Source organism: Lepisma saccharinum, unplaced genomic scaffold (genome assembly GCF_977018435.1).
Source record: "Lepisma saccharinum unplaced genomic scaffold, izLepSacc3.1 HAP1_SCAFFOLD_184, whole genome shotgun sequence".
In the NCBI taxonomy this organism is placed as follows: domain Eukaryota; kingdom Metazoa; phylum Arthropoda; class Insecta; order Zygentoma; family Lepismatidae; genus Lepisma; species Lepisma saccharinum.
In genome coordinates, this window is record NW_028142981.1 from 224,305 (window position 1) to 243,720 (window position 19,416).

General features: G+C 35.4%; 1 protein-coding gene across 2 annotated transcripts in view; it reads left to right on the top strand.

The window, feature by feature from the left end:
* LOC145982466 (procathepsin L-like) overlaps nt 1-19,416 on the top strand; it is a 159,544-nt gene that overhangs the window by 116,977 nt on the left and 23,151 nt on the right. Inside the window, exon 1 of one of the 2 annotated variants that reach the window (XM_083115936.1) lies at nt 15,955-15,995. The exons of the other annotated variant lie outside the window; for it this stretch is intronic. The gene's annotated coding sequence lies outside the window, so the exon portion shown is untranslated. Of the gene's footprint in view, nt 1-15,954; nt 15,996-19,416 lie in introns of those variants that run through there. 2 annotated transcript variants of the gene reach the window in all.

A 19,416-nucleotide genomic window follows, 5' to 3' on the forward strand; every position in this document is an offset into this window, starting at 1 on the left:
CTGTTGGTTTATTATGAGGTGGATGAATTAATTATGTAATGTATTTAAATAATATATGTTCTATACATATGATTTAGAGACTTTGAATACGTACACAATTTAGTGGTAACATGTTGCATATGTATTTTTTTATATTACGTATGTATGTTGTACATGAAAGTTATGCATGCCATAATCATATTCGGAATGCATTTATCATGCGTTTTCTGCCTTTCCAAAAATACAGTTTGTGTGCTTGTTTTCCATTATTAGCTAATGCGAAATCGAACCTTTTTGAAAAAATGTATCAAATCGTTTGTTGCAACACAAATACATACTTTAGCACCGACTTCTACCCTCTTTTTGAGTAATTTCCGAGGATATTAACGTCTTTGATACTACAACTACTACTACTACTACTACTACTACTTCTACTACTAATAATAATAATAATAATAATAATAATAATGTCAATATAATTATTATTCTTAATATCATTATTGGCACGTTCATCCTGGTGCCCCCCTGACAAAAATTCGTTGTTGCGTCTTTGGTGTTGTGTTTGTCTTTTGCAGGTTTCTTTACACCCTTACACTTTTAGCTTTTCCCTAGGGGTTTTTTACACCCCTTGCTTTAACATTTTTAATAAGAATTTTACATAAGGGGAAATTTCCCCGTATACATCGAAGGGTGCAAGATGGCCTAAGGTGCCGACGCACACAACAATTTTAATTCAATAAATCGTATGTGTGTGTGTGTGTGCGTGCTTTCGCATATATGTGTGTCTGTTGTGTGTGTGCAGGGTAGGCCGATAGAATTACTACCAAAAACAAATGAAAATACATTCTGAACCAACTATGCTAGTTATATTGATTGTTTTTTGTGACAGAACTCCTGTATCCGTTACGCCACACTTAGTTCTGTCTTGATATTTGTCTGTCCACGAAAGACGCACATGTAAAGAGCTACTGGAACTTAATGAGTTTCCTTAACAAAAATGAAAATCCTGTTAACCCCTTCAGATCTGATTGTTTTCAATAATGGAATAAAATATTTTGTGCTGAAATGTAGCTATAAGAGGTGCCCTGGTTACAAAAACAACAACATTTATTTTCTCTGAAAATACATCCGTACATTTTTTGGCATGCACATGATCTAATCTAAATCTATGTTAAAATGAAACAAAATGTGGGGTATTTACGTTCAATGTCGTCAGCTATTCCCGCCATCATTGCTATTTACTCTGTATTTTCTGTCGGTGATACCAAGTGGCAATAGCTTAGCGATTTCTCAGCAGACGAAATGTACAAAATCATGCGGGAAAAAATCAAATGCTGAAACATTCTCTATCATGCATTAAAAAAATAATAAAAGTGATGTACATGATCATGTACAATGAGTCTGAAGGGGAATCTAGCATTATTAATTTCAGAAATATATCATTTTTATTGGTGGTAATTCTACCCAGTGGCGGCCGGTGGCAACTATGATGGGTAATGCCAACGTAATCAAGAAATCGGAAAAAAAAACTCCGCAATGCCCACCCCGCCCCCTCCTTGAGGTTGCGTCACTGGCCAAGATGTTTATTCTCGTTTGGTAACGTGGAAAACAGTGTGTGTTTAAGTAATAACGTACTAATCTGATTCATCTTCACTCACTAACCTTTCTTTTATACGCTAGCTACAGGACACTTCCCTAAAAACATCAACAATTACAAGAGGAAGGGAAGAAACAAATCCTCTCACCTTATCCTCCCCCATGCACACGTATTCCAACTGGATGTGGAAAATATCCTACACATTTGTTGTAAAAAGAAATTGTCGAAATGCCAAAGGAAACTCGCATCACCATAGGACTTTTTTACTTTATATTTTTAAAAAAGTCTGGGTCATCCTTTAGGCGCATCTATCTATTATCAAAATGTTCATTTAACTTTCGAAAAATACTGCGTTCGTTTCTCCAAATGTAGGCAGAAAAGTAGATGGTACCTTTCTCCCGAATTACTTCCCAAACGGGTCTTACAAATCCGTTGTATTTAGCGACGTATGTCTAAAGTTGACAACTGTGTCAACACTGCGGAAGTTCAATAGCCGTGACAGGCGACAACTGGCACGGATGGTGTCTTATGGGCTAACCCCGCCTCCTGCCACCAGTAGAATTGGAACGAGATAAAGTCGTTTTTCTTCGATTATCTGTTATTTTTAATTGACATTAATGGCTTTTTTATTCATTTTCGAGGGGTGACGCTATTGTTAATTAATCTAGCGCCACGTGTCGTGGGTGGAGGAGGAGATGAGTCATCGATGACTCATGCACACGTGTGAGTTTGAAATTAATGGTTTTCCATTAGTGCACAAAAGACACTATTATGTATTCCGTTTTTGACCTAAGCTAACACTATTGTTGTATATTATATATGCGTTTCTGCCGGATATGAGTCACAGATGATTTATACAGACGTTGGAGTTTGGAATTAATGGTTTTTCCATTAAGGTACAAAAGACACTATTGTGGAGTTCGTTTTCGGACTATTCTAACACTATTGTTGTATATTATATATGCGTTTCTGCCGGATATGAGTCAGGGGTGCTTTATGCACACGTGGGAACTTGGAATTAATGGTTTTTCCATTAATGTACAAAACACATTTTCGGCCTATTCTAAGGCGTCACGTCTGGCCATTTTGGCGTCGGTGGTGAGTCATATTTGGTATAATTAAGGATCCGGATTTACCCGAATTCAACCGGTGTCGACGCGTTCGATCGGAGGTAGAAGATATTATAACACATGTTCGCTTTAATGGCGAAGAAATTGAACGATGTATCCTATATGCAAACGAAGTATGCGAGCGGAATCCATGATAATAATATTAACCTGTTACGGAAGAACCTGTTATGGGGTTGCATTCATCGGCACCCTCAATCCGCGAGCGTTCATGGATACGCGTGGGGAAGAAAGGGTCGCCATTGTTACGGTCCCCTTCGCTTGGTCTTCTTCCGAAGTTGAATGGAAGGCAAGTGTCGCCAAATTTTTACACACGAGTATTGATTTTCTTTGAGGTTCCAATTTTATTTGGTGGAAGTAATCTACGCGGTATTTCTGCCGCCTTTCGTAACATTGCAAAGACTATTTGACCAAAACCGTAAGGAATTTGGCTGAACTAAGAACATTCAGTTCCAGTATCTACAAGTTAAAGTGGATGCCAGCCACTATTTGCCCTTATTTCGGGGTTGCGAACCACGGACCATTTGATTATTGCCTTATATACATCAGGATTCACGTAAAATTGACAAGATGTTTTTACTGTTAGGGACAATATTTCGCATTTTTTGTGTATTTTTACTCAGAAAACGCTATTTGAACGATTCAAGCAAGAGTTCGCATGGCAATTTAGACACACAAACTGTGTTTCTTCAACTTTAGCTGAAATTTAGGTTTATTTTTTACTCTAATATCACAATTTCTTCTATTCAGACAACATTTTTTATTAAATTTTGGACTCACAAAGACATTTTTCAACTTTTAACTTGTTATTTTAAAAGTTTATTTCCATTTTTTACTCTAATATCACAATTTCTTCTATTCAGGCAACATTTTTTATTAAATTTTGGACTCACAAAGACATTTTTCAACTTTTAACTTGCTATTTTAAAAGTTTATTTCCATTTTTACTCTAATATCACAATTTCATCTATTCTGGCAGGAGTGTTTATTCCAGTTTAGACTTGCAAAGATAATTTTTTCAACTTCTTTTATTAATTTTTCTATTTATTGCCTTTTGTATCTTATATTTATTAATTCTTAACTTTGAGTTTTGTTCTTTATTTAAAGAATTTCTCTAATCACTAAGGAAGAAGTACTTTTAAGTAAAACTGTACCCACAAACTTTATTATTACTATTATTATTATTATTATTATTATTATTATTGTTGTTTTTTGTTTTGATGTAGTTGTTGAATCTTGTTGTTGTTGTTAGGGTTTATTGACTTCCACTACGGTATTTTTGGTTTGCTTCGTAGGAAAGTTTGTTTATTTTAGAGTTTCCTCGGTATTTTCTTACTGTTAGGGTAGGTAAAGTTTCCTAAATATATGAGTAGGGTTCCATATATTCTTGTTCTTGCATGTTTTTCATATGATGTGATCACCACAACTCTCCAAGTGCTTTTACTGCATGTTTCCATTTTTATTGAGGCTTAGTGATTCCTAGAGCCACTTTATGCATGAGAGAAAGCTTGAAAATTTTGATCTCAGATAGCCGTCAACCTTATGTCAGAGTATTTTCGAGTATATTTTAGTCTTATTATGGCCCACTAGAATATCACGGCTTGCTTATTTTTTAAGTATGTTGCGCAGTTATTGTATTTTTGCTTTTGCTTTCTAGATAAACTGTATGAAATGTTTAATATTTGTACTTTTTGCACTTATAAGAGGCCAAACTTTTACTGTAACTAAAATTATTATGTCTCTAGGCACTGAAACCCCTTTACCAAGAGTACTATAACTGCATGTTTATTAATATTGTTTCTTTCATCCCTCAAATATAACAATTTAACAATATAATGACTAATCACAGGACAAGTCGATGTTAGCAGATGACTACGTGGCTCTTAAGTCCACCTGCCAAACTTTTCTTACCATGCTATTTACTCTTATAGTTTCTTATTCGGGGTACATTTCAAGTACTACTTGACTTTTTGAGTGTTTGATTAACACCAGGGGTTATTTGTATCTGTTATGCTGTATTATTTGAGGCTTCTAATTTTTATTCTACAATCACTATATGTCCATGAGAACTAAATTCCACTGACTGAAGCTTAAAGCTTAGGCTCTGCAGCATGTTGAATGGTTAAGCACTGGGCAATATGAATTTTACAGAGGCTAGTAGGAGGCATAGGAACACACGCCAGAGCAATATTAGCGTGCAAGAAGCACTTTCAGGGAGTACTACGAGGAAACGAAGTTGATTTTTTTGAGGGCTTTACCAGTTACACTGCCAATATTTGCTATTTCAAGTAACTACATGTACCAGAACATTTTACAGCCCATCACTAACTAGACTTCAATTTATACTATATTAGGGGCTAAATGTAGCAAGAACACTGATTGTACATACTTTTGAGAATCCAACTATTTCAGGATTTTTTCTATGTAAGCATATTTTTATTGATTACTAACTTTAACAGACCAATCAGGAAGACGCCAAAATTCACTAAACTTAGTACTATAGTGTAGGTGATTGCATGAAAAGTAGAAATTATAACAACCACAAGATTTCGCTTTTTTGCTTTTGTGACTAATTGTGACGCTGAGGATGAATGGATGGCCAAAAATCTTAAGGACTGGATGTATTTTACCACTACAGACGCCTATGTAGAAACACTAGAGTACTGTTAGCTTTCAAAATTGAGGTTATACTGTACTGTTTTTTAAATATTTCGTATTTGGCACGCTTAACAAGTTACATTTATATCCATTTCAGGACAAATATTGCTAAAACTCTCAAATTAATGTGTACAACTTTATATTTCTGCTATCAAAGGAATTAACAACCCTATTTTACAAACAAAGGGTATTGTTTACACTTTATTTACTTCAATCTGAGACTAATATTTTACAGTAATTGAATCATTCAGCCCTAGTCAATATTTTACTGCATCAGAAAGTTTGTTATTAATCTAATAAGTATGCTATTTTGTGCTATTCTAACGCAAACGTTGTTTAATTCACTGGTTATAATGCAAACTTTTGCACAAATTCGATATATTCACTACCTTCAAACCAAACAATTGTACTTATTTAGCGCATTTCATTTATATTTCTTGTAATTAACTTATGTTTCTTATAATTAACAATCTAAACTAATTACTTTGGCATGTTAAAAACCTTATTTTTTACTATTTCCTATTCTATCAGGTTCTATATTGCTGTTTTTATCAATTTATGTAAGACCACACTCTGGTAAATGCCTATATATTCTTTTTTATACACACACACTCACACACACACATTTACACATTTATACGAACATACATCTGACGTTTTTCAATATTTTGCTATGAAGTTTGCATCCACGCTATTCAAACAAGGGCAGGCAATGTAGTATTTATGAGTATTAGTAATCCCAAAGTAGTGTTTTTGGTGTCCAAGTTCAGATGAGAGGCTGCTATGTGCCTTTTGCAGGGGATTGCATGTGAAGTGTATGCATATTGAGCATTATTGAGTGTGTAGGCTTCCAAGTTTTGCTGTTATTTTCCTATAATTCTGTGAGACTGTAGGGAGTTCTCCCTTTTCAACCAGTTTTCTTTCATTGATTGGATACTTTTTGGGAACTTAGCAGTTTTTTATGTTATGAAGCAGATTGTTGTAGAATATTTTGCATGGTCTTTTGTGATATTGAGTGCCTGCTGTAACGAAAGTAAGTATCTTTCCTTCTTGTGTTGAGGTTCTCGTGTAGGTTTCCTATTTTCGGTCAAGTTGCAGTAGGGAACTTAGCAGTTTTTATGTTATGAAGCAGATTGTTGTAGAATATTTTGCATGGTCTTTTGTGATATTGAGTGGGTGCTGTAATGGTAGTAAGTATCTTTCCTTTTTGTGTTGATGTTCTTGTGTAGGTTTCCTATTTTCTGTCAAGTTGCAGTACTTAGAATAATCGCTACTGTCTTATTGATCTACGAAGCTCCTTTGAATAATCATTTGCATGTGACCCTATACTCCACGTTGTACTTTGTTCTGGGAGCTATCTTTTGAAGCCTTGGCATTCTGCTAGTACAGTATTATTATCGTAGAGGTAAATTAGTTCGTGAAAATATGTATTTTTCTGATTAACTATAGTCGCTTAGTTGTTCTAGCAGGTATAAGTAGTTACTGCTGATGTTGTTAATTTTCTATTCGCAGGGGCTATGTATGATGTAGCGTATTTGTGTTGCCTGTCCCTTTTTATTCCTATGTTGTTGAGTTTCTCCATAAGCATGTCCTGTTTTACTCTATTCTATGCCTTGTTGCTGCTAGATATCTGAGGTATGTTGCTGGTTCATATCTGAGTTAGCTTGTTTGACTATCTATTATTTTTGCTATGGCTGTGGCTATTGATGTCCCTTTCTGAATTCCATGTTGGTTTCTGTTTATCCTTGTTGCTGCTTGTTATCTGAGTTAGGTTGTTTGACTTCAGGACTATCCTTTTTTTAACTTTATTGTTGATTGCTGTTTTGTTTATTTCCTTATTTGTTTTTATTTGTTTACTGAATCTATTTGTTTTGTGTCTTGTAATATTATTTACTATAGTAACAAAATTATTTTTAAAAATTGATATTTATCACCATACTTGTATATTTCTTGTTCAGTATTTGTCAAAGTTTAATTTATTTTGTCCGCTATCTTTAGCAAATAACACTATTTTGAAATTTAATATGTAAATTCCTGAAAATTTACTGTAATTTTATATCAACTAACATATTTATTTTAACAAAAATAACAAAATTGTACAAAAGTTCAAATAGCAGAAGAATTGTACTCTTAAATTATTAACTTTGAAAGAATAGTATTTTTAAAACATTAAGTTTGTAAAAATTGTACTTTTAAAACATTAACTTTGTAAAAATTGTACTTTTAAAACATTAACTTTGTAAAAATTGTACTTTTAAATCATTAACTTTGTAAAAATTGTACTTTTAAATCATTAACTTTGTAAAAATTGTACTTTTAAAACATTAACTTTGTAAATATTGTACTTTTAAAACATTAACTTTGAAAAAAATGTACTTTACACCAGAAATAATGAAATATATAGGAAAGAAGGAGAAGTTCTGTTGCTCAGAATAATAAATGTGGGATGGAAGGAAAATAATTTTGTTACTATAGTAAATAATATTACAAGACACAAAACAAATAGATTCAGTAAACAAATAAAAACAAATAAGGAAATAAACAAAACAGCAATCAACAATAAAGTTAAAAAAAGGATAGTCCTGAAGTCAAACAACCTAACTCAGATAACAAGCAGCAACAAGGATAAACAGAAACCAACATGGAATTCAGAAAGGGACATCAATAGCCACAGCCATAGCAAAAATAATAGATAGTCAAACAAGCTAACTCAGATATGAACCAGCAACATACCTCAGATATCTAGCAGCAACAAGGCATAGAATAGAGTAAAACAGGACATGCGTATGGAGAAACTCAACAACATAGGAATAAAAAGGGACAGGCAACACAAATACGCTACATCATACATAGCCCCTGCGAATAGAAAATTAACAACATCAGCAGTAACTACTTATACCTGCTAGAACAACTAAGCGACTATAGTTAATCAGAAAAATACATATTTTCACGAACTAATTTACCTCTACGATAATAATACTGTACTAGCAGAATGCCAAGGCTTCAAAAGATAGCTCCCAGAACAAAGTACAACGTGGAGTATAGGGTCACATGCAAATGATTATTCAAAGGAGCTTCGTAGATCAATAAGACAGTAGCGATTATTCTAAGTACTGCAACTTGACAGAAAATAGGAAACCTACACAAGAACATCAACACAAAAAGGAAAGATACTTACTACCATTACAGCACCCACTCAATATCACAAAAGACCATGCAAAATATTCTACAACAATCTGCTTCATAACATAAAAACTGCTAAGTTCCCTACTGCAACTTGACCGAAAATAGGAAACCTACACGAGAACCTCAACACAAGAAGGAAAGATACTTACTTTCGTTACAGCAGGCACTCAATATCACAAAAGACCATGCAAAATATTCTACAACAATCTGCTTCATAACATAAAAAACTGCTAAGTTCCCAAAAAGTATCCAATCAATGAAAGAAAACTGGTTGAAAAGGGAGAACTCCCTACAGTCTCACAGAATTATAGGAAAATAACAGCAAAACTTGGAAGCCTACACACTCAATAATGCTCAATATGCATACACTTCACATGCAATCCCCTGCAAAAGGCACATAGCAGCCTCTCATCTGAACTTGGACACCAAAAACACTACTTTGGGATTACTAATACTCATAAATACTACATTGCCTGCCCTTGTTTGAATAGCGTGGATGCAAACTTCATAGCAAAATATTGAAAAACGTCAGATGTATGTTCGTATAAATGTGTAAATGTGTGTGTGTGAGTGTGTGTGTATAAAAAAGAATATATAGGCATTTACCAGAGTGTGGTCTTACATAAATTGATAAAAACAGCAATATAGAACCTGATAGAATAGGAAATAGTAAAAAATAAGGTTTTTAACATGCCAAAGTAATTAGTTTAGATTGTTAATTATAAGAAACATAAGTTAATTACAAGAAATATAAATGAAATGCGCTAAATAAGTACAATTGTTTGGTTTGAAGGTAGTGAATATATCGAATTTGTGCAAAAGTTTGCATTATAACCAGTGAATTAAACAACGTTTGCGTTAGAATAGCACAAAATAGCATACTTATTAGATTAATAACAAACTTTCTGATGCAGTAAAATATTGACTAGGGCTGAATGATTCAATTACTGTAAAATATTAGTCTCAGATTGAAGTAAATAAAGTGTAAACAATACCCTTTGTTTGTAAAATAGGGTTGTTAATTCCTTTGATAGCAGAAATATAAAGTTGTACACATTAATTTGAGAGTTTTAGCAATATTTGTCCTGAAATGGATATAAATGTAACTTGTTAAGCGTGCCAAATACGAAATATTTAAAAAACAGTACAGTATAACCTCAATTTTGAAAGCTAACAGTACTCTAGTGTTTCTACATAGGCGTCTGTAGTGGTAAAATACATCCAGTCCTTAAGATTTTTGGCCATCCATTCATCCTCAGCGTCACAATTAGTCACAAAAGCAAAAAAGCGAAATCTTGTGGTTGTTATAATTTCTACTTTTCATGCAATCACCTACACTATAGTACTAAGTTTAGTGAATTTTGGCGTCTTCCTGATTGGTCTGTTAAAGTTAGTAATCAATAAAAATATGCTTACATAGAAAAAATCCTGAAATAGTTGGATTCTCAAAAGTATGTACAATCAGTGTTCTTGCTACATTTAGCCCCTAATATAGTATAAATTGAAGTCTAGTTAGTGATGGGCTGTAAAATGTTCTGGTACATGTAGTTACTTGAAATAGCAAATATTGGCAGTGTAACTGGTAAAGCCCTCAAAAAAATCAACTTCATTTCCTCGTAGTACTCCCTGAAAGTGCTTCTTGCACGCTAATAATGCTCTGGCGTGTGTTCCTATGCCTCCTACTAGCCTCTGTAAAATTCATATTGCCCAGTGCTTAACCATTCAACATGCTGCAGAGCCTAAGCTTTAAGCTTCAGTCAGTGGAATTTAGTTCTCATGGACATATAGTGATTGTAGAATAAAAATTAGAAGCCTCAAATAATACAGCATAACAGATACAAATAACCCCTGGTGTTAATCAAACACTCAAAAAGTCAAGTAGTACTTGAAATGTACCCCGAATAAGAAACTATAAGAGTAAATAGCATGGTAAGAAAAGTTTGGCAGGTGGACTTAAGAGCCACGTAGTCATCTGCTAACATCGACTTGTCCTGTGATTAGTCATTATATTGTTAAATTGTTATATTTGAGGGATGAAAGAAACAATATTAATAAACATGCAGTTATAGTACTCTTGGTAAAGGGGTTTCAGTGCCTAGAGACATAATAATTTTAGTTACAGTAAAAGTTTGGCCTCTTATAAGTGCAAAAAGTACAAATATTAAACATTTCATACAGTTTATCTAGAAAGCAAAAGCAAAAATACAATAACTGCGCAACATACTTAAAAAATAAGCAAGCCGTGATATTCTAGTGGGCCATAATAAGACTAAAATATACTCGAAAATACTCTGACATAAGGTTGACGGCTATCTGAGATCAAAATTTTCAAGCTTTCTCTCATGCATAAAGTGGCTCTAGGAATCACTAAGCCTCAATAAAAATGGAAACATGCAGTAAAAGCACTTGGAGAGTTGTGGTGATCACATCATATGAAAAACATGCAAGAACAAGAATATATGGAACCCTACTCATATATTTAGGAAACTTTACCTACCCTAACAGTAAGAAAATACCGAGGAAACTCTAAAATAAACAAACTTTCCTACGAAGCAAACCAAAAATACCGTAGTGGAAGTCAATAAACCCTAACAACAACAACAAGATTCAACAACTACATCAAAACAAAAAACAACAATAATAATAATAATAATAATAATAATAATAATAGTAATAATAAAGTTTGTGGGTACAGTTTTACTTAAAAGTACTTCTTCCTTAGTGATTAGAGAAATTCTTTAAATAAAGAACAAAACTCAAAGTTAAGAATTAATAAATATAAGATACAAAAGGCAATAAATAGAAAAATTAATAAAAGAAGTTGAAAAAATTATCTTTGCAAGTCTAAACTGGAATAAACACTCCTGCCAGAATAGATGAAATTGTGATATTAGAGTAAAAATGGAAATAAACTTTTAAAATAGCAAGTTAAAAGTTGAAAAATGTCTTTGTGAGTCCAAAATTTAATAAAAAATGTTGCCTGAATAGAAGAAATTGTGATATTAGAGTAAAAAATGGAAATAAACTTTTAAAATAACAAGTTAAAAGTTGAAAAATGTCTTTGTGAGTCCAAAATTTAATAAAAAATGTTGTCTGAATAGAAGAAATTGTGATATTAGAGTAAAAAATAAACCTAAATTTCAGCTAAAGTTGAAGAAACACAGTTTGTGTGTCTAAATTGCCATGCGAACTCTTGCTTGAATCGTTCAAATAGCGTTTTCTGAGTAAAAATACACAAAAAATGCGAAATATTGTCCCTAACAGTAAAAACATCTTGTCAATTTTACGTGAATCCTGATGTATATAAGGCAATAATCAAATGGTCCGTGGTTCGCAACCCCGAAATAAGGGCAAATAGTGGCTGGCATCCACTTTAACTTGTAGATACTGGAACTGAATGTTCTTAGTTCAGCCAAATTCCTTACGGTTTTGGTCAAATAGTCTTTGCAATGTTACGAAAGGCGGCAGAAATACCGCGTAGATTACTTCCACCAAATAAAATTGGAACCTCAAAGAAAATCAATACTCGTGTGTAAAAATTTGGCGACACTTGCCTTCCATTCAACTTCGGAAGAAGACCAAGCGAAGGGGACCGTAACAATGGCGACCCTTTCTTCCCCACGCGTATCCATGAACGCTCGCGGATTGAGGGTGCCGATGAATGCAACCCCATAACAGGTTCTTCCGTAACAGGTTAATATTATTATCATGGATTCCGCTCGCATACTTCGTTTGCATATAGGATACATCGTTCAATTTCTTCGCCATTAAAGCGAACATGTGTTATAATATCTTCTACCTCCGATCGAACGCGTCGACACCGGTTGAATTCGGGTAAATCCGGATCCTTAATTATACCAAATATGACTCACCACCGACGCCAAAATGGCCAGACGTGACGCCTTAGAATAGGCCGAAAATGTGTTTTGTACATTAATGGAAAAACCATTAATTCCAAGTTCCCACGTGTGCATAAAGCACCCCTGACTCATATCCGGCAGAAACGCATATATAATATACAACAATAGTGTTAGAATAGTCCGAAAACGAACTCCACAATAGTGTCTTTTGTACCTTAATGGAAAAACCATTAATTCCAAACTCCAACGTCTGTATAAATCATCTGTGACTCATATCCGGCAGAATCGCATATATAATATACAACAATAGTGTTAGCTTAGGTCAAAAACGGAATACATAATAGTGTCTTTTGTGCACTAATGGAAAACCATTAATTTCAAACTCACACGTGTGCATGAGTCATCGATGACTCATCTCCTCCTCCACCCACGACACGTGGCGCTAGATTAATTAACAATAGCGTCACCCCTCGAAAATGAATAAAAAAGCCATTAATGTCAATTAAAAATAACAGATAATCGAAGAAAAACGACTTTATCTCGTTCCAATTCTACTGCCACCTTGTTCCCGACCATGATATGGACTAGACCATCGCTTTCGTCTCGAATTTATTTCCCACCTTCAATTTTTTTTACTACAAGGCTCAAGTTCCAACTGCCGCCCTGGTTCGGAGTCATTGCATCCGTGAAATGTAGTTGCAGATGGAAAAGAAGAATTAAAATTAAGTTGCTCTCTGCCCCCTTCTCATCGGGGTTCGCTGGGTATATTGTTTCACACCGACCGCATCTGTCCGTAAAGTCAAAGCGGCGAATTTCTAAGGGGATAATTCCACCTAATACTTGATTTGCGGAGACGTGGCTGCGATTCTTATCTACACATGGATCTTTCTGTCATATACTTCTTGCTGGTAGCAAAATTTGAGTCCATGTTCATGTAACTAGTGCAAAAATATATTTCCATTTTTTTTTTCAAAACGTAACACAAGTTGGAAAAAATATAGTCTCATTTCTAGCACGCGACCGGGAGGCAAAAATACTATTTTCCCATCCTCGATGATGAGGGGGGCAAGTCGCCCCCTGCCACCTCGGTTCCGACGTCCCTGGTACTTCTGAACATAGCGCTCATACTGTGCTCACAAACGCAGCCATCTTGCAAGCAGTTATATTCAAAATCTGACAGTCTATAGTCCCCTACCGTTACTTTCATACCTTTGTAATCATTTCCTTACCTTAAGCCAGAGTGCAAAACAGCACAATGTCATCAGAAACCGCAAGTGACGTGGAAATGAGGAAGCAGTTAGTTTCCATGAATGCAATATCGTCACTCCCGTGAGTCACAAATATTGTTGTAATTCAGCAACCTCTGAAAGCGTACCTTTGTCTGACGCTAGACTTTGAGCATTAGGCATGTGGTACTATTTGGTTAGGTTTCGGCGTTGACATTTCAAGTTTTTTTTTGCTTAGTAGCTAGTACCAAATCAACTTCTTACGAAGACACTAAATAGCGCACCTTCGGGATCGATTCCCTTCCTTTTAACTTCTTGTGACTGTCCTTTCATCAATTTCATTTAATTATAATTCATCGTCATCGAAATTAACCGAAAGTTGTGGGAAAGCGACATAAAATAACAAACACAAATACGAAGGTTGGATGATAAGCTAATCTCTATATTTCCGTTGTAGTTTTCTGTCTCTTGGGGTAATCATGACGATGACAATGAATGATGATCAAATGAAATAAAAAGATGGGACAAACATCCATGCTTTACCCAAGACTTGAAGAAAAGAAACAGTGGTTTTCAAGACCTCAATGATCTTTGATTTTTAGGTAAGGTTAGTTTTGATAGTCACTGGTGGAGATACATATCTGCTAAAAAAAAGCAATGTGTTTTATTCTGCCCGATTATTCTTCACCTTTTTCACAGCAAAAGGAAAAGACTTCATTGATAAATTAATGCTAGTTTAATCCAAATATGCATTCTGTATTGTTGTAGGGCTATATTGAATGTGACTATCCCAACAGAAAATATTTTCGCACCTCTGCTTCCCCAATATATTTTAGCCCTTATGCTCTCACCGATTAATTTGATTTATTTTACTTTGCTTTTCTGCCACTTTTGGTTAATCGCGAAAATGAGGATGAACGAGATATGATGAAATTAATGAAGAGACCCAAAGAACACTCATGCACGCTCTAGCCAAAACAGCATACAATAACCACAGTGGAAACGTTTTACAAGAAACAGAGCCATCATCACAGCATACAGCGCAATCAATGGTGGATGGGGGGATCCCATTTCATACCTCTTTCTGATGGTAATTTTGTGATAGAAGAATATGACCTTTCATCATTCCATCACTTCGTGTATCTCACGTATTTTTAAAGGGAAGTTGAGTAATAACCCCTATCTCCGCCTCCCCCCCCCCCGTCCTCTTTTGAGAACATTACAACCCTATTATATTCATTTTGTCGGCGAGTCACGCTTTATTATGTTTTTAGAGGCTAAGCACCATGAGGCTGGACTGGTGGCGGCACCAGACTTTCTCGTTTAGAGTCACTAGAGCACTTTCAATTTTGGAGCCAGATCTTCGAATAAAATGTATTTGGATTCGAGACTCAAGTTAAAATTTTCAACCAGACGAGGTTGGATTCCCCCTTCCCCTTTCCCCTCTTATTTTCTATCCTGCAACCCTCGTAACTTTCCACCCTGGTCTTCCTACTTTCAACCGCCCTTAATAAAAAAAGTTATATATTTACTCTTTTAAGAGGAAAAATAATATATTTATTTTTAAAATACCTTAAGTATTAACTGTTAAAGAACACATTTTATGGTTCATTATCTCAATAATGATATGTTAACTTCAATTAATTTTTGTTTCACAAATCCAACTCCTTTAAAACAAACAGCCATGTTTATATAATCAGAAATAACGTTTTGGCTCTAATCAAGGTGGTTTGGTTCCCCGGGCGGGCCTTTAATCCGCCCCTGTTTTGTTCGTTATTCATCATCATAACATGGTGGGTCAGAATGATTAAGATGAATGATCATAATTAGATTAAATTGATGAGGGTGAAATCATAAAAACAACCACAATGAGACTCGAACTGGGAATATTGAGCTGATAAATCATGACTCGAACACTCGACGTGCTCAACTGTGCGACATGAAAAACGATAATGATAACAGAGTTGTTGCTATGATGTTGCACTGTCTAAAAAGCGATTATTGTGAAAGGAAAAAAAACGTGCATTCAATTGTATAGTTTATACTCCTCACATGTCAAGAATGAGTGCAAGTGATCAAAAAATATAGCGTCGGGACGAATTGCAATTACGTACATCGATCATTAAATTGTCGATGGGTGATAGTTGTATGAAGGCGTTAACATTTCATAATGCAAGAGCCATTGCACACTTTTCGAATTAAGCAAGCGAAATAATTTACAAAAGACAATCGTGGAGCTATAAATTTTGCTATCGCACGATTCCACGTCGGGTGAGGTGTATATAAGATGAAAATATAACCGCAAATGTATGCAGTGTCTTGTACACCTAGGCTCAGCAAAGGAAGCACATCTAGACAATAGGTAAGATGCATGGGCGTCGGAAGGGGAGAAAGAACAGGTCAGCCGACCCGCCCTAAAATTTGGTATTGTTCAAGTTGAAAAAAACAAAACAGAAACCTGTAATTTCCATTGGTAGTAACAGAAATAAATTTCGGTTAGTATTCGAACACAGTAATCAACGTGGAAACTGCATTGGATAGAAAAAATAGTGTAAAACAGAGGATCCAGGGAGGCAGAGGTGTTGGGAAATTTGTTAGTAGCTACGAATTCATTGTGGAACAGCCGAACGACAAAGCCTACAGAAATAATCATAAGAAGGAAAGTTTACGAGGGTTCCCGTTTAACCAAAGAGTTAACGCTCTGGCCTTTGGTGCCAGCGTCCCGAGTTCGATCCTGCGTGAGGCCTCAGTTCTCCCCAATGGCGTAGTGTTAATGTTGTCGCCTTGTAATCAAGGGGTTCCAGGTTCTATACCCGATGGAGTCACATTGCGGAGTGATTCGGATCCCACTTTAAACTGTCGGTCCAGTCCCGATTAGCCTATCTGTGAATAAAGTGGACTTATAGCTAAAGTAACTCAAACCTAGTGAGGCCTGATCGATCCCGTCTCGAAAGCCAGAAAACAGACAATGGGACTCGATGTGCTGTCCACGAACCAGCCAATGTAAAGCCGCTTACCAAGCCTGGATTCATGATCTCGGCTCAAACAGTCATGCTAGAGTCCTGGTGTGGGGATGGGTGTATCTTTGCGAGTGTATCTTTGTCAATTTCAAGCTATCCGTATTCATCCATATCGTCGCGATTCGCCTAAAGAGGCAGAATATCAACAAAAATATTTCGTCAAATCATCATTCATCCTCGTCATCCCCTCCCCCTCACAAAGAAACACACACATAATTTACATTGCACATTCAGTCCCGAATAGCATGTCTTTATAATACATAAAGTGGCCTCCAAAAATGTCATTTTAAGGGATAGTTTAATCTCAAACTAAGCTTTGATAGATGTTTATTTTATATATTTTTTTTATTAGGGGATTTCCGCCTTTGCTGTTTTCGTATAATTTGATAGATCTAAAATGACACATTTTTGCGTACTCGATTTGTAACCTTTACTTTACAATAATTGTTCACGTTTTCTTTACCAAGTTAAATGAGAGGAAAGCAGCGGATGTGTAAACAAGAAACACCACCTAAAATTGAGAACAGGACAACCGCCCCACTTTCAAAAAAAATAAAATACATTAATCATTACAAATTTGAGTCTTGCAACCTATTTTTACAAAAGTGAATAGGGTTTGTGTTTCCTTTGTTGCAGGTAAACGTTTATAGCCACGTATTCCATAGAATTAAATACATCGTTAGCATATCTGGATCTACTGTACAACTTTGGTTTCGTCCGGAAATCGTTTAGAATATTGCATTATTTGTTCCCATATCAAAACGGTCAAACTTGATAACATTGACCCCGAGACCGCAGACAGCATAATCATGTTTTCCTCAGTCCTCAGTTTGTTTGCTTCTTTTTCGAGAAACTAACTGCGATTGAAAACAGCGTGCATGAGCCTTCATCTCTGCACAATTCAATAGTATCCCCTCCCTCCACTCCACCGTATCCTTGCAATTGTCGCAAATTTAGCACAAATTTATAACGCTCTATAATTTTCCCTTAAGAGATCAACTGTAACTTTTTCTGCATATTAAAGCGAATAATGACAATGAATATGATCAGAATTGATTAAACTAATAGTCGATTAATCATAAAGAATCACAATTTCACCCAGGATTCGACTCCATGACAGGATATTATGTTAATGCAGATAAACGTATTATAATAGTATAATATAATTAACTTTTGATCAAACAAATAATTTCCCGAAGCACAAGAAATAGAAACTAGTGAGCCACTAAAAAGTAAATGTACACTAAGATTAAATTGAAACGTTACATGTTGCTGTGTTCTATTTTTTTCTGTAATAATTCCTTCTGACAGCTTCGGCAACAAATATGTGCATTCCCTTCGCAGTTTGTAAACTGTTCGTCATGGTCAATATTTCCATCCCTCCCTAACATTAAGTTGTAAATACAAAGAATATAAACCGTTGGTACATTTCGAACGTTCCAAGTTCGTACCCGGGCCAAGGCTTGTAAGAATTTCGTTGCGTTCCTCATGTACTTTTTGAAAACATCACTCCAGTTCATCGCTGCGAAGAACCGAGACTACTCAGAACAAGAAGATGTACGTAGCGTAGCTATTTATACCTCTGCACAGTGGCGGCGATTAAGGAGTGTGAAGGCTGTCTCCACCTTTCACTAAGTCCTCTTTATGTCGAGGCTTGTCTATCAAGTACATGTAAACTGTCCTTAAGCCCCCCTTCAGTTTTAGAACCAATCACCGCTACTGCTTCTACATAATAATAGAGCCAATAGTGATGCCCAAGATGAAATTCCTGACTACCATGCGAGAGACCCGGGATTTTTTCCCACCTATGAAAGCGGCTCCGGCACCCACCCAGCATCGCATAAAGTGGGTACCTGGAGGAAACTCTTCAGGGTAAAATCGACTATGGCCCCTACCTTCGGCCATGATCAAGAAAGTGTGGGTGGGATCCTAACTCCACACCCCCTATAAGCCTTCATGGCGTCGCGCAAAGCACAGGACAGCACTTCATTTTGTAATAAATACAAATATACGAAGACTTATATTATGCACCAGTAACATAAGTAAAATACATGTTAGTCTTCACAAAATATGTTATTACAATTAATGATCGATTTGCGTAATTTGGTTGGAAGGAAATTTTCATCAGAAAGTAACTGTAAAAGTAACTTAGTTACTTTTTAAAATGAGTAACTGTAACTGTTACTTTTTACGCAGGTAACTGTAACTAAAACGAGTTACCTTTCTAAAAGTAACTTTCCGAACACTGTGGTAATTTTATGACAATCACAAGGGAATTTTTAGTCTAATACATGGATCAGAAGAGCACTGGAAAGAGGACAGCAGAAGTGAAAATGAAGGGGTAGCGGGTGGGCTGCGATTCTGAGAATTAAACCCGTTTCGCTCAAATTTCAGAATTCAGAATGTTTGAAAATTCTAGCTCGATCATTTCAGAATTGTCTCTCTTGTACTTTTGCGAAACTGCGAATATTTGTTTTGAAATTTTAGTTTCTGAACTCCCATTAATCTAACATGCCAATACTTTCGGGGGGGGGGGTTGAACCCTATGAACCTCCCTCTAAATACGGCCATGCATAAGAGTAGGAGAAACATATTGAAATTTGAAAATTTTAAAAATATTTTATGAGTTTTATCGAGTTTTGTTTCAAACATTTCATTGTTTTTTTTCTGCGAGTCAGTAAGATTTTGACTGAAAATTTTGTAACAAATAGTTTCTTTCTAAGCCCATATAAGTTGTACGATTTCAATCCGTTTTCAAAAATG